General features: G+C 43.7%; 1 protein-coding gene across 3 annotated transcripts in view; it reads right to left on the bottom strand.

Annotated features, from left to right (window-relative positions):
- Positions 1 to 11,256, bottom strand: part of wipf2b (WAS/WASL interacting protein family, member 2b) — a 45,841-nt gene extending 34,585 nt beyond the window's left edge. The window contains exons 1-2 of one of the 3 annotated variants that reach the window (XM_068013516.1): positions 11,020 to 11,256; positions 9,311 to 9,511 (exon numbers count right to left, since the gene is read on the bottom strand). The gene's annotated coding sequence lies outside the window, so the exon portion shown is untranslated. Of the gene's footprint in view, positions 1 to 9,310; positions 9,512 to 10,623; positions 10,997 to 11,019 lie in introns of those variants that run through there. The other 2 variants (XM_068013515.1, XM_068013517.1) reach the window with 2 other exon arrangements.
- Positions 11,257 to 12,125: the final 869 nt, after the last annotated feature.

Here is a 12,125-nt window from a genome sequence, read left to right as displayed (position 1 = left end):
TAAGTGAATGTCATTACACATGGCCACAAAGTTTTGCAACAAGACCTCAGAGTGGCTCAGTGACTAATAAGTATAATTTCTTATTAGAAAGTATCCTTGGTGAATTTTACAAAGCACTATGAAGTGTATGTTATAATGAGGGTATTATTTCTTTTTACAGTATTACAACTACTTAATTGTATGCATATTGTATCCATTTCCTGTTGCACAGTCAATTCAATAAAGATTGGGAATCAAATCTGGAATTTTCTGTATGGGCTTAGTATCCTGGGTGGTGCCTTTACTCATTAAGTCATCATGAATGCACTATTACATAAAAATTATTTAAAGAAGTGTTCAGAATTTCTACTCACTCATTTCTATGGCAGACTCTGGTATAAATTAACTACAATGGAACAATGCAAGTTTCTTGTTCCATTGTTCAACGGGATACTATAAAATTGGATAATATAAACCAACATAGTTTTCAGTGCATAGCTTCGCAGTCCTACAACCAATCCGCACTCAAGAGGAGTAACGATCTCAAATTGTTGATCCATTCATTTTCATTTAAACAGTTCAGTTTAACGTAATTCAGAATCCAGCCAATATAAAAATGTTTCTTGTGAACAAGAAGCAACACTAAACTACTCTATACTAGTCTCTTGTGGCAATGTGTTTAGGGGAAAAAATTATTTAAAGAAGTGTTCAGAATTTCTACTCACTCATTTCTATGGCAGACGCTGCCATAGAATATTACAAACTGTATACCAGAGAACAAGAGAAAGAAAATAAGGGGGAAAAGTTATATCCCTGTATCAGAAAAAATAAATTGTGATACTGCTGCTTGTGAAATCATTCTACATCACTACAACTCATCAAAGCATGCAGTATATAAACAGAAGCCTGCCATCAGAGAGCGCATGACACCAAACAACTGCACCCAGCAACAATCTACATCTTGGAGTTAAGGGAAGAGAACAGGTAAAGAAAAGCCACTGTTCTCCTATGTTATCTGAAACACTCACTGGGAGCATATTTCAAAATAATTGCTTGTGATGTCGATTAACTCCTCTGAGCTTGTTCTTTATCAATGCGTCCTCGACCCTTCGATATTACTGCTCTGTAACACACTCCAGAATGTGTGTCAGGATACCCTGGAGCCAGACCCAGAACGAATCACTGCCTCCAGGACAGAAAATTAGAAAAGGAAGAGAAAGCACTCCGACTTTAGTTATAACACTGAATGCATGCAGGTTAAGTGAACTATACAATAAGGGATACATGAAATACATTTGTCCAATTTGCATCCCTATTCCAATATTGAATCACAGAATAATACAGTGCAGAAGAGGCCCTTCGGCCCATCGAGTCTGCACCGATGCATTAAAGACAACTGACCTGTCTACCTAATCCCATTTGCCAGCACTTGGCCCATAGCCTTCAATGTTATGACGTGCCAAGTGCTCATCCAGGTACTTTTTAAAGGATGTGAGGCAACCCGCCTCTATCACCCTCCCAGGCAGGGCATTCCAGGCCGTCACACCCTCTGGGTAAAAAAGTTCTTCCTCAAATCCCCCTTAAACCTCCCACCCCTCACCTTAAACTTGTGACCCCTCAACTAAGGGGAACCACTGCTCTCTATCCACCCTGACAATGCCCCTCATAATCTTGTACACCTCGATCAGGTCACCCCTCAGTCTTCTCTGCTCCAGCGAAAACAACCCAAGCCTATCCAACCTCTCTTCATAGCTTAAATGTTCCATCCCAAGCAACATCCTGGTGAATCGCCTCTGCACCCCCTCCAATGCAATCACATCCTTTGGCGACCAGAATTGCACACAGTACTCCAGCTGTGGCCTTACCAAAGTTCTATACAACTCCAACATGACCTCCCTGCTTTTGTAATCTATGCCTCGATTGATAAAGGCAAGTGTCCCATATGTCTTTTTCACCACCCTATTAACCTGCCCTTCTACCTTCAGAGATCTATGGACAAACATGCCAAGGTCCCTTTGTTCCTCTGAACTTCCCAGTGTCAGGCCATTCATTGAACACTTCCATGTCACATTACTCCTTCCAAAGTGCATCACCTCACACTTTTCAGCGTTAAATTCCATCTGCCACTTTTCTGCCCATTTGACCATCCCATCTATATCTTCCTGTAACGCAAGACACTCCACCTCACTGTTAACCACTCGGCCAATCTTTGTGTCATCCGCGAACTTACTGATCCTTACTGATTGAGTCTATATTTTCGGCATATATTGTATCCAATTGATTCCCAACGTGTTTTCTGTTTAAATTATTTGTACTAAGATTTTTTAAACTGAAAACAGGTCAGAAAAGGTGAAAGAGACTTGTAGAAGATTTAAAATGATGGCTTAGTAGGTACATGCACAAAAATGTGTGATATTTGAACCAAATGATCAGGAATATTTCAAAATGTATTCGTGGTCAGTCCCAAGTTGGCTGATTCCAGTTAAGAGACAATGCTGGGATTATAGTTGGCCTCACAGCCCCTCAGTCAGTAGCATGTCTGTCTTTAGCATATGAAGTCAAAAAGTAGAGAGACAATTGAAAACAAGAATTAATGTGAAGACAGTGTTACAAGTTTAACAGTGAGCTCAGTTATACTTGTAAATGAAGGTTCTGCGAAAAGTGTATCCCATGGACTCAAAAATAGAGCCATCACATAAACCTCCTTCCACAATGTTCGAATGAATATTAAACCCAACCTCAGAACATTACACTCTACTCCAGCAATCTTTGTATCCACTAGGTTTTGTAACATATGCTTGCATTACTAGGAATTGGAAAAAAAATTCCCCAATCCTACCTCAGTCAGAACTTGAAAGCAGGTCCCTTAATCCCCACAGTTTAGGTGATTTTGAACTTAGGTTTGCCAAGTGAAATGAAACACTCTCCCCAAATGTCCATAGAAGTGGCGCCTGGGTGGTTCAGGAGGCAAGGGCACTTCGCTTTTGCCTCAAGGTTAAGGGCTTGAATCCAGTCCATAATGCTGGACTTACAAAAACCTTAAATATAACCATATAGTCATTATCCAGTTTACAACTAATCATTCAGAAAACCACATCAAATGTCCTCAGCCAACAGCAAACCAGGCAGAATAAGCCACTGTACTAGAATTGTGCTCCCATAAAAGATTCTGTTTCTCACTCCACATTATTTTTTATAAAGTGCAATTCTTCTCTTCCCAGAAATCACAGACACATGCCATGGCATGGTTGTATGGACACCAGACAGGCTCTAATAGCATGCTTGGGTTGGCATTCTTCATGCGCGAGACCAAATAATGTATGTTGGCATGTTTAGATTAGAGATACAGCACTGAAACAGGCCCTTCGGCCCACCGAGTCTGTGCCAACCATCAACCACCCATTTATACTAATCCTACACTAATCCCATATTCCTACCAAACATCCCCACCTGTCCCTATATTTCCCTACCACCTACCTATACTAGTGACAATTTATAATGGCCAATTTACCTATCAACCTGCAAGTCCTTTGGCTTGTGGGAGGAAACCGGAGCACCCGGAGAAAACCCACGCAGACACAGGGAGAACTTGCAAACTCCACACAGGCAGTACCCAGAATCGAACCCGGGTCCCTGGAGCTGTGAGGCTGCAGTGCTAACCACTGCGCCACTGTGCCGCCCTGTTTAACCAGTAGTCAGTATAGGTCAGCGAGCACAGGGGTGATGGGTGAATGGAATTTGGTTCAAGTTGGGACATGCACAGCAGAGTTTTGGATGACCTCAAGTTTATGGAGGGTTCAATAAGGGAGGCTGGCCAGGAGTGTGTTAGAGTAATCAAATCTGAAGGAAAACAGCAAATCAGCACCATGCACAAGCAAGAATGACTTGACTCAGTAGTAATACTTTGACAAACTGGAGAGAAAAAAAAAAAATCACACCCCATCCCACTGTGGGATATTTTTAATTTTCCCATTTCCTTTCCTTCATATTTTTTTCCCTCTTCATTTGCCTGTACTGTTATCTTTGCAGCCACAGCGGAAGGTGCACAGGACTGTACAGAGGTCACCAATATCCCTGTAACCAGCTTTTAAGACACAATTCAACTCTCTAATATTCACTTTCAGAGACACCTAAGCCTCCACCTGATGCATCTCAGATTGAATACTGGTGAGGTGAACATGCATTTGTCCCCACTTTGTAGCATTGAGTGCTCACACAAGGACTTAGTACCACACCAATCCTATTAGACATTTCTTTACAATAATATTTAATACAGTTATAAGAATGCATATTAACCATTCCAGCAATGCAACAGCTAAAAATCTTACAAATCAGAAGCCAGCACTACACAACTCTGTATTAAAATTAAGTGTTAAATGATAGGGTGTCAGGGCCCATCTGTGTGGTGTTCTCATAGTATTTTAAAATTACTGCTGTGACACTCATCATGTCATGTATCCAAACCATTCAAATTTGCATTCAGTTAGCAAAAGCATGAGGCCACTGGATGTTCCCTGCAGATTGCAGATATTCCCTTTTTCCTTCTGTGAAAGTGATGCCAAATGCAAGCTTTGACAGATGATATGACTACACATTTTTTGGCTGAAAATGTTGGATCAAAAAAAACAGAATACGTGGCCAATTTTGAAACGTTAAAGGTGAACAGAGGAGTTGGTTTCTCACTGGCCCAGATTTTAGTTTAGTTTAGAGATACAGCACTGAAACAGGCCCTTCGGCCCACCGAGTCTGCGCCGACCATCAACCACCCATTTATACTAATCCTACACTAATCCCATATTCCTACCACATCCCCACCTGACCCTATATTTCCCTACCACCTACCTATACTAGGGACAATTTATAATGGCCAATTTACCTACCAACCTGCAAGTCATTTTGGCTTGTGGGAGGAAACCGGAGCACCCGGAGAAAACCCACGCAGACACAGGGAGAACTTGCAAACTCCACACAGGCAGTACCCAGAATTGAACCCGGGTCGCTGGAGCTGTGAGGCTGCGGTGCTAACCACTGCGCCACCCACAAATTCATCTTCCATGTTACCTCTGCCAATCTGATTTGTCCAGTTAATAAAGCAGATTGAAATCACCCATGACAATTGGAGCACCCTTCTTACACACCTCCATTATTTCCGACTTATACTTTTTGAAGTGGGACAACCTGCCAAAGGAGTAGTCATTGACTTTGTGCAGTTCACTGTCCTGTTTTGTTTTAAAGCTGCTGACGCTGGAGTATGGCTCCAGAGATAGTGACAGTTCTCTATACCTAAGCCAAGGAGCCCATCCTTAAGTAAGAAGCCTGTACAGTAAGTGAGTGGGCTAGTCAGCTATTAGTGGCATCAGAGTAATCCCCAATTTCCATCCAGAGCCCACACTTATGCACTTACATGAGAAACTGCTAGAGAGTGAAAAGGAATATTCTTCAGCACCAACTCAGCCTGGAGGTACTCCCATCACCCTAACTGAAATTGGCTAGGCCAACACAGACCAGCAGTTGAACCTAGGTAATTAGTATGTCTCGGTTCCTTAACACATTTTATTGAGTGAGCTTGAAATAATGTGCAGCTGCCTCCCTGAGAGTGCACAGGATACCCAGGAGAGCTCCACTCTCTTCCCTTGTGCTTACCCCTGGGACTCAGTACACTTGAATTAAAGTACTTGTAACATCTTGTTACCTGAAATATTGCTAATGTATTACTGCCTTTGGCTGAGTAAGCTGAAGCCTAAGAACAGACAGTTTGCCCTTGGCACTAAAATATTGCATAGCCAATATAACTATTTCCAGTGATATTAAGAGAACCATGGAGTACACAACTTGGCTCTCTGTGGTGCAGTGGCAACCAGTTTGCCCTGTTCACATTTGCTAGGCTGCTAGCTGGCTAAAGCTACTGTGTTTACCAACAATGGCTGTTATGTTAAGCATGTTAAATAAATTGCATTCAGCCGGTACAGCTAAGTGTAGTCTTCCTTAAAATAACACACTGTGACTGGTATCCAATTTGGCCTAAACAAGTTTCACTGAGAAATGGGCTTAGATATTAATGGATGAACATAGTTTCTGTATCCTGGTATAGTGTTTTCTCAGACATCAGCATCCTAACACTAGACTTTCCCACCTCACTTTCATTAGGATCAGTTTTACTACAAGCAAACACTCTTATGCATCGACAGCTCCATAATCTTATTTGGAGTACAATATTGTCACTTTCCAAATGCAAAAAGTCAGAGTCCATGATCTTAAACGTTTAACGTGGCAGTCTTTGGGATTAAAGAGGGATTTCACCAAATTTTCTCTTCTTGAGGCTGCTGTCTGTTTTACTTACCTCCCTCAGAGCATCAAATAAATTAGGGAAATGTTAATCAAACATAAACTGATTCCTCCCTGATGTATCAGTTAGTAAAAAGATAGCAGCGTACAGTCTCGCAAATTCCAGGTGCGATTCCCAGTCTGAATTCATTGAATTTGGTTGCAGTGTACCGACAGGTGTGGAAATTTAACTCAGCCCCTCAGGCTAGGGAGGAAAAAAGAAAATCAGCTACAGATCACTAGCTAATAACTCATGCTGGAAACTGCACGCATGAATGTTGAGGAAGAACAACATCGGGTTCAGCTGAGAAGCTGCATAGTGGCGCAGTGGTTAGCACCGCAGCCTCACAGCTCCAGCGACCCGGGTTCAATTCCGGGTACTGCCTGTGCGGAGTTTGCAAGTTCTCCCTGTGTCTGCGTGGGTTTCCTCCGGGTGCTCCGGTTTCCTCCCACATGCCAAAGACTTGCAGGTTGATAGGTAAATTGGCCATTAGCAATTTCCCCTAGTATAGGTAGGTGGTAGAGAAATATAGGGACAGGTGGGGATGTGGTAGGAATATGGAATTAGTGTAGGATTAGTATAAATGGGTGGTTGATGGTCGGCACAGACTCGGTGGGCCGAAGGGCCTGTTTCAGTGCTGTATCTCTAAAACTAAAAAAACTCTCCACGTTCAAATAGCTTGTCAACATTCACACTCTGCACTCAGTGAAGAACCACCATTTGGGTAAGATACCCAAGGGCTGTTGGCCCTGTATAATCATACTCCAGCACAAGTCAGTGTCTTCAGCAGAGAAAACTGGAACAAAATGTTCCAATCTTCACCCCATTTGGCATATAGAAGTATTAGTGTAGTTTTCAGGCTTCTCAAACATTACTTGGAATAATAGGAATATAGGTTTAATGGTATTTAAATACTGCATGTATTAGCACTCCTTACCCACGTCTGTCAGTTTTATACAGAATGCATATCAGCACGATTTCTCAGGCTTTAAGTAATTGTGAAGTGGGTGTAGTAGTATTGCAGTGCCAAAGTCACCGCAGAGGACCATCATACACTATACAAACAAGGGAGTGAATGAACAGTGCATTCCCAGGCTGCTCTCAGTACTCAAATAGTATGTGCATTAAGTCCTCTCCCACATTGTGTATACACTGGAGTGAATCTGCATGTTTTAGGGTACTGTATTGATGGGTTGGGTTTGGTAAGGATGTTGTGCAATCGTGTTTCTTCTCCCCTTCCCTCTCAGTTCAATGTGGTGTGTGAAATTACTTCCTGCTCTTTGAGGTTTTATTAATTCATTTCTCCCAGGTCTCAATGATTATTTTAAACAGTGCCCTGGTTCAGTCATAATTACTGTACTCTATTATTTCTGGACATAAGCTTCTGTTCTCTCTCCTGAAGGAGGCCGCTTGCCTTCCGGGTACTTGACCTTAGTGCCCATATTTCATGTTCAAGTGTGTGCCATTTTCATCCATCTACTATACATGTACTTTCCAACAGAGAGTGCTGGAGAGATATCAGGAACAGGAATCCTAGCTGAATTTCCTATTCCTAACCCAATTATAATATTCTTATTGGCATCCTGGCCAAGAGTAGACTAAGTACAGTCTATCAAAACTGGTCTGTATATTTCAGTTGTGTGTCTTTAATGAGTAAGCAACCAGAGAGCAGGCTTAGGTTCTTAGCAAAGAGAGACTCTGTGAACCAGCTTTGATTGGAACTGTGGTAAAAACGTTAAAACAGTAGCAGAGAGCAAGGGCTGCAATCAGTCGCTCACATCAGACATATGTTTTTACCCAAGTCCCACACAAGACAGCTTGGATTAAACAGTTGTTGATGGTAAACTTGGTGTACAATACTGGGCTTGGATGTTAGGATCAAGTTGTTGACACATTGCAAATTGTCATACATGTGCCTTTCCATCACACTTAAGGCAGACATTCAAAATATATGTGATGCCAAAGAGATGAGGAGGAAATTTTCAGGCTTGACATGACAACTGCTGGAGGGCACTGCCTGGAGACTGGAGCAATTTATCCAAGATTCAGTATGCATCAAGACTGGGTTGCAGACAGAGAAGCAGTTGCTTCTGAAGATTTGCACCTCCAACTGGTGGAACCATGATGCAGTATTTTGTATGGCCATACCGTGGGCAAGATGATGAGAATAATGCACTCACATCTTATGACGAGTTGTACTAATCACCATGGTGCTCGTGAGCTACTCCTATTATCTGCTGTCTACCTGCAAGTGCTGAAACCTGCGATTTACAGTTATCCAATGACTGTCTAGTTTCTATCCATCTGTGAGTTAGGGCTAGAAACAGAGCAAGCAAGATCTCATTGGCTCCAAGGTGGCAGAACACTTGATGGAAGGTTGGAACCGAGTCAATCCGAATTGGCAAACTCGAGTCGGACACCTGAACCAGGCAGATACACAATAATCCAGGGCACCGCTGACAACTGATCAGCCAGCCTGACTCATTGATGGCACTTGGGAGGGATAGGCCTGTCACTATAGACTGTAATTTGTCCCCTTCAGCTTCAGATAAATCTGTGACTCAGTGCTCTCAAAAGTTCAGTGGACCTTATCAGGCAAGCAGTCAGAAGCTTACCAGTACTCTATACTGGTAAACTGCACAATTTTAGCTAGTTAAGCTACAGTAGTACCTCAGTACACACTTGTGGATTTCTAAGCTTTGAATAATTCCAAACTAGATCACAACCCTCTAGACTTGGGTAAATGCAGTTTGACCCTACAGGAAGGGAATGTGCTTTCTATATTGGGTAAATAAGATGCTACCTTGATGAATTTCTCTTGGTTTGGAGAGCCACTCTTCCCAATTTTAATCTTTGGTACTGGTCTGTTATTGTTCATTTTCAATACTTTAAACAGAGTTCAACTGTTTGCTTTCTTCTTATTACCGTATAGCAAATCTCTCCCATTTTTAATTATTCATTCAGGACATAAACAATTAAAACTTTTAATCAGGATAATTTAATTACTTCAATGTACTGTAATCCATCCAATTTGTCATCTTGACTGCTGATTATAGGAATAGTGCAGTACACCCCAGAATGTACTCTCTTCTCTATGATTTTGTTCTTTAAGAGACAGCTGGTATAATTGTGATAATATACAAATCATGATATCCATTTGGGTTCTCCGTTTACAAATTGGATAAATGCTGGATGAAAACACTTCACCTAAAACACATGACAAAATATTTAGCACGATTCTTCTTTTCCCTTTCCCAATTTAGCATGCAATTATTATACAGTACCTTTTCCAAGATTGTTTAATGTATCTGACTACATAACCATTAAATAAATATCTCCACTCTCCATTTTCTGTTAATTTTTAAACTAAGACTCACTTTAGATTTAGATTAGAGATACAGCACTGAAAACAGGCCCTTCGGCCCAACGAGTCTGTGCCGACCATCAACCACCCATTTATACTAATCCTACACTAATCCCATATTCCTGCCAAACATCCCCACCTGTCCCTATATTTCCCTACCACCTACCTATACTAGTGACAATTTATAATGGCCAATTTACCTACCAACCTGCAAGTCTTTTGGCTTGTGGGAGGAAACCGGAGCACCCGGAGTAAACCCACGCAGACACAGGGAGAACTTGCAAACTCCACACAGGCAGTACCCAGAATCGAACCCGGGTCCCTGGAGCTGTGAGGCTGCGGTGCTAACCACTGCGCCACTGTGCCGCCCATCACTTTGTTAACACAGTGGATCCCAATCAATGTCAAATTAACAGTTGGATCTTCTGAAGTTGGCATCTAGGGCAATTTTAACATCTCCAAAGAAAAAGTAGTGGAAGACAGTTCTATACTCACTCCTAGATCTCAAAACAGACCATATAGGTGGTTCCAATTTCAGTGTCACATGTACATACAGATTACGAAGTAAGCACCACCCAGGGAAGAACAAACCTGGTGGTGATCATGTTAGAATTGCAATGCCTAACTGGCATAGGTGACTATCTGATATTTTCAATGTCATGATTGCTATCAAGCATAATAAAAACAAATTTCTTCACCAAGACGTGGCTGATTTTGAGGGATTCTCTATCCAACAGCGAAGTGTCAAACCAATTGCAAAAAAGCACAGTGGGTCAGAAAGCAACATGTCTCACCCCTATAATGAGTGAAGCCTGACAGTTTTCATAAATGTGTTAAATCAGGCCTCGAGATTCACAGATTTGCAATTTCTCCCCTTCTTCCAACATTACCCTTTCAACCCACGTTGCAGAGAACAGAAAATAAATGTTTTGCAAAATGAGACAATTCTTCCTACCGATCACAGGAAAGTTGCATGGAGTTGCCCCCAGATGTTGTCTGAAACACATATTATCCTTTAACCTGTAGCTGCAGATAACGCCCTCCCTCACACAAATCTGGTCGCTCTCCGTGTGAGGAGGATCTTCTAGTCCCCCGCAAACCTGGTCTGTGCCAGAGCCCGAGAGTGACCCTCTTCCAGAGGGCACTGCCCGCCTTGACACTCAGCCCTGATTCCCAGGTGACTAAAATTCCTCTCCCTTCAAATTCATTCACCAACCATCTGGATTTAGATTTTGTGTGCGGCCTTTCAGGAATGTCAATGCATTAATGCAGCTCCCAATCTCTGGATTCACCACCACCACTAGGCCCCGAGCCCAGGGGCTGCGTTTCATGCCCTCTCCCGCTCGCTTACCTTTCTCCCCCCCCGGTCACATACTCAGGCGCCGGCTCGGGGTTATTATTAATATGGAGGGAGGGGAAAGAAAGGGGGTTTAACTCGCTTCCCGAACGGTGCCCGCCAGCCTCCGACCCGCTTCTCTCCAAACTCCTCGATTGCTGCGGCCGCCGCTGCCAACTTTTTCCTCATCAACAAACCCGGAAATTTTCTCCCTCTCTTCCCTCTCACATCAGCGTCCCACAAAATGGCGGCCAGGGCGTCAGCGTGGGCGCGCACGCTGCGGGTGGGGGGGGGGGGGGGCGCGTCGACGCGGGCGCGCACGCCGCGGCTGGGGGGGGGGGGGGCGGGGAGGCGCGTCGACGCGGGCGCGCACGCCGCGGGCGGGCGGCAGCGCGGGGCGGGGCGGGGCACGGTGTGCGCGTGCGCGTCGCCATCCGCCAGCACCGAGTGCGGCACCGCCCCCTAGCCCCTGGAGGAGTAAAAGGAAAGGAGACTTGCATTTCCATCGCGCCTTTCATGACCTCCCAAAGCACAATTCAGCCCAAACGAAGGACTTTTGCAAGCGTAAGATGATTCAGGGACCGCAGCAGCCAATTTGTGCACAGCAAACTCCCACAAACAGCAAAGCAATAATGACCAGATGATCTGTTTTCCTTGCCATGTTCATTGAAGGATAAATATTTGCCAGGATGCAAGGTATAATGCCCCAGCTCTTCTTCAAAATAGTGCCAGAGGATCTTTTACAGCCACCTATGACAGGGTCTCGATTTCGCGTCTCATCCAAAAAAACTGCACCTCTGACAGAGTAGTAAAAGCCTGCTACCTGACCCGAACCCGACGGGACCCGACAACATGTGTTGGTTTCGGGTTAGGTTGGGTCGGGTCACACTTCCAGGTCCAGTATTCGGGCTTGGGTCGGGCCGGATCGGACACGCTCTATCACCACCTTAGTGCAAATAGTTTGGATGGAGCAGTTTTTGTCAGGTGTGTCCAGGATGGTTTCCTGACTCAATATGTAGATAGGCTGACTAGAGGGGAGACTATGTTGGACTTGGTGCTTGGCAACGAACCAGGCCAGGTGGCAGATCTCTCGGTGGGAGAGCATTTTGGTGATAGTGATC

Source organism: Heterodontus francisci, chromosome 33 (genome assembly GCF_036365525.1).
Source record: "Heterodontus francisci isolate sHetFra1 chromosome 33, sHetFra1.hap1, whole genome shotgun sequence".
Lineage (NCBI taxonomy): Eukaryota > Metazoa > Chordata > Chondrichthyes > Heterodontiformes > Heterodontidae > Heterodontus > Heterodontus francisci.
This window is presented reverse-complemented; position numbering and strand designations above follow the sequence as displayed.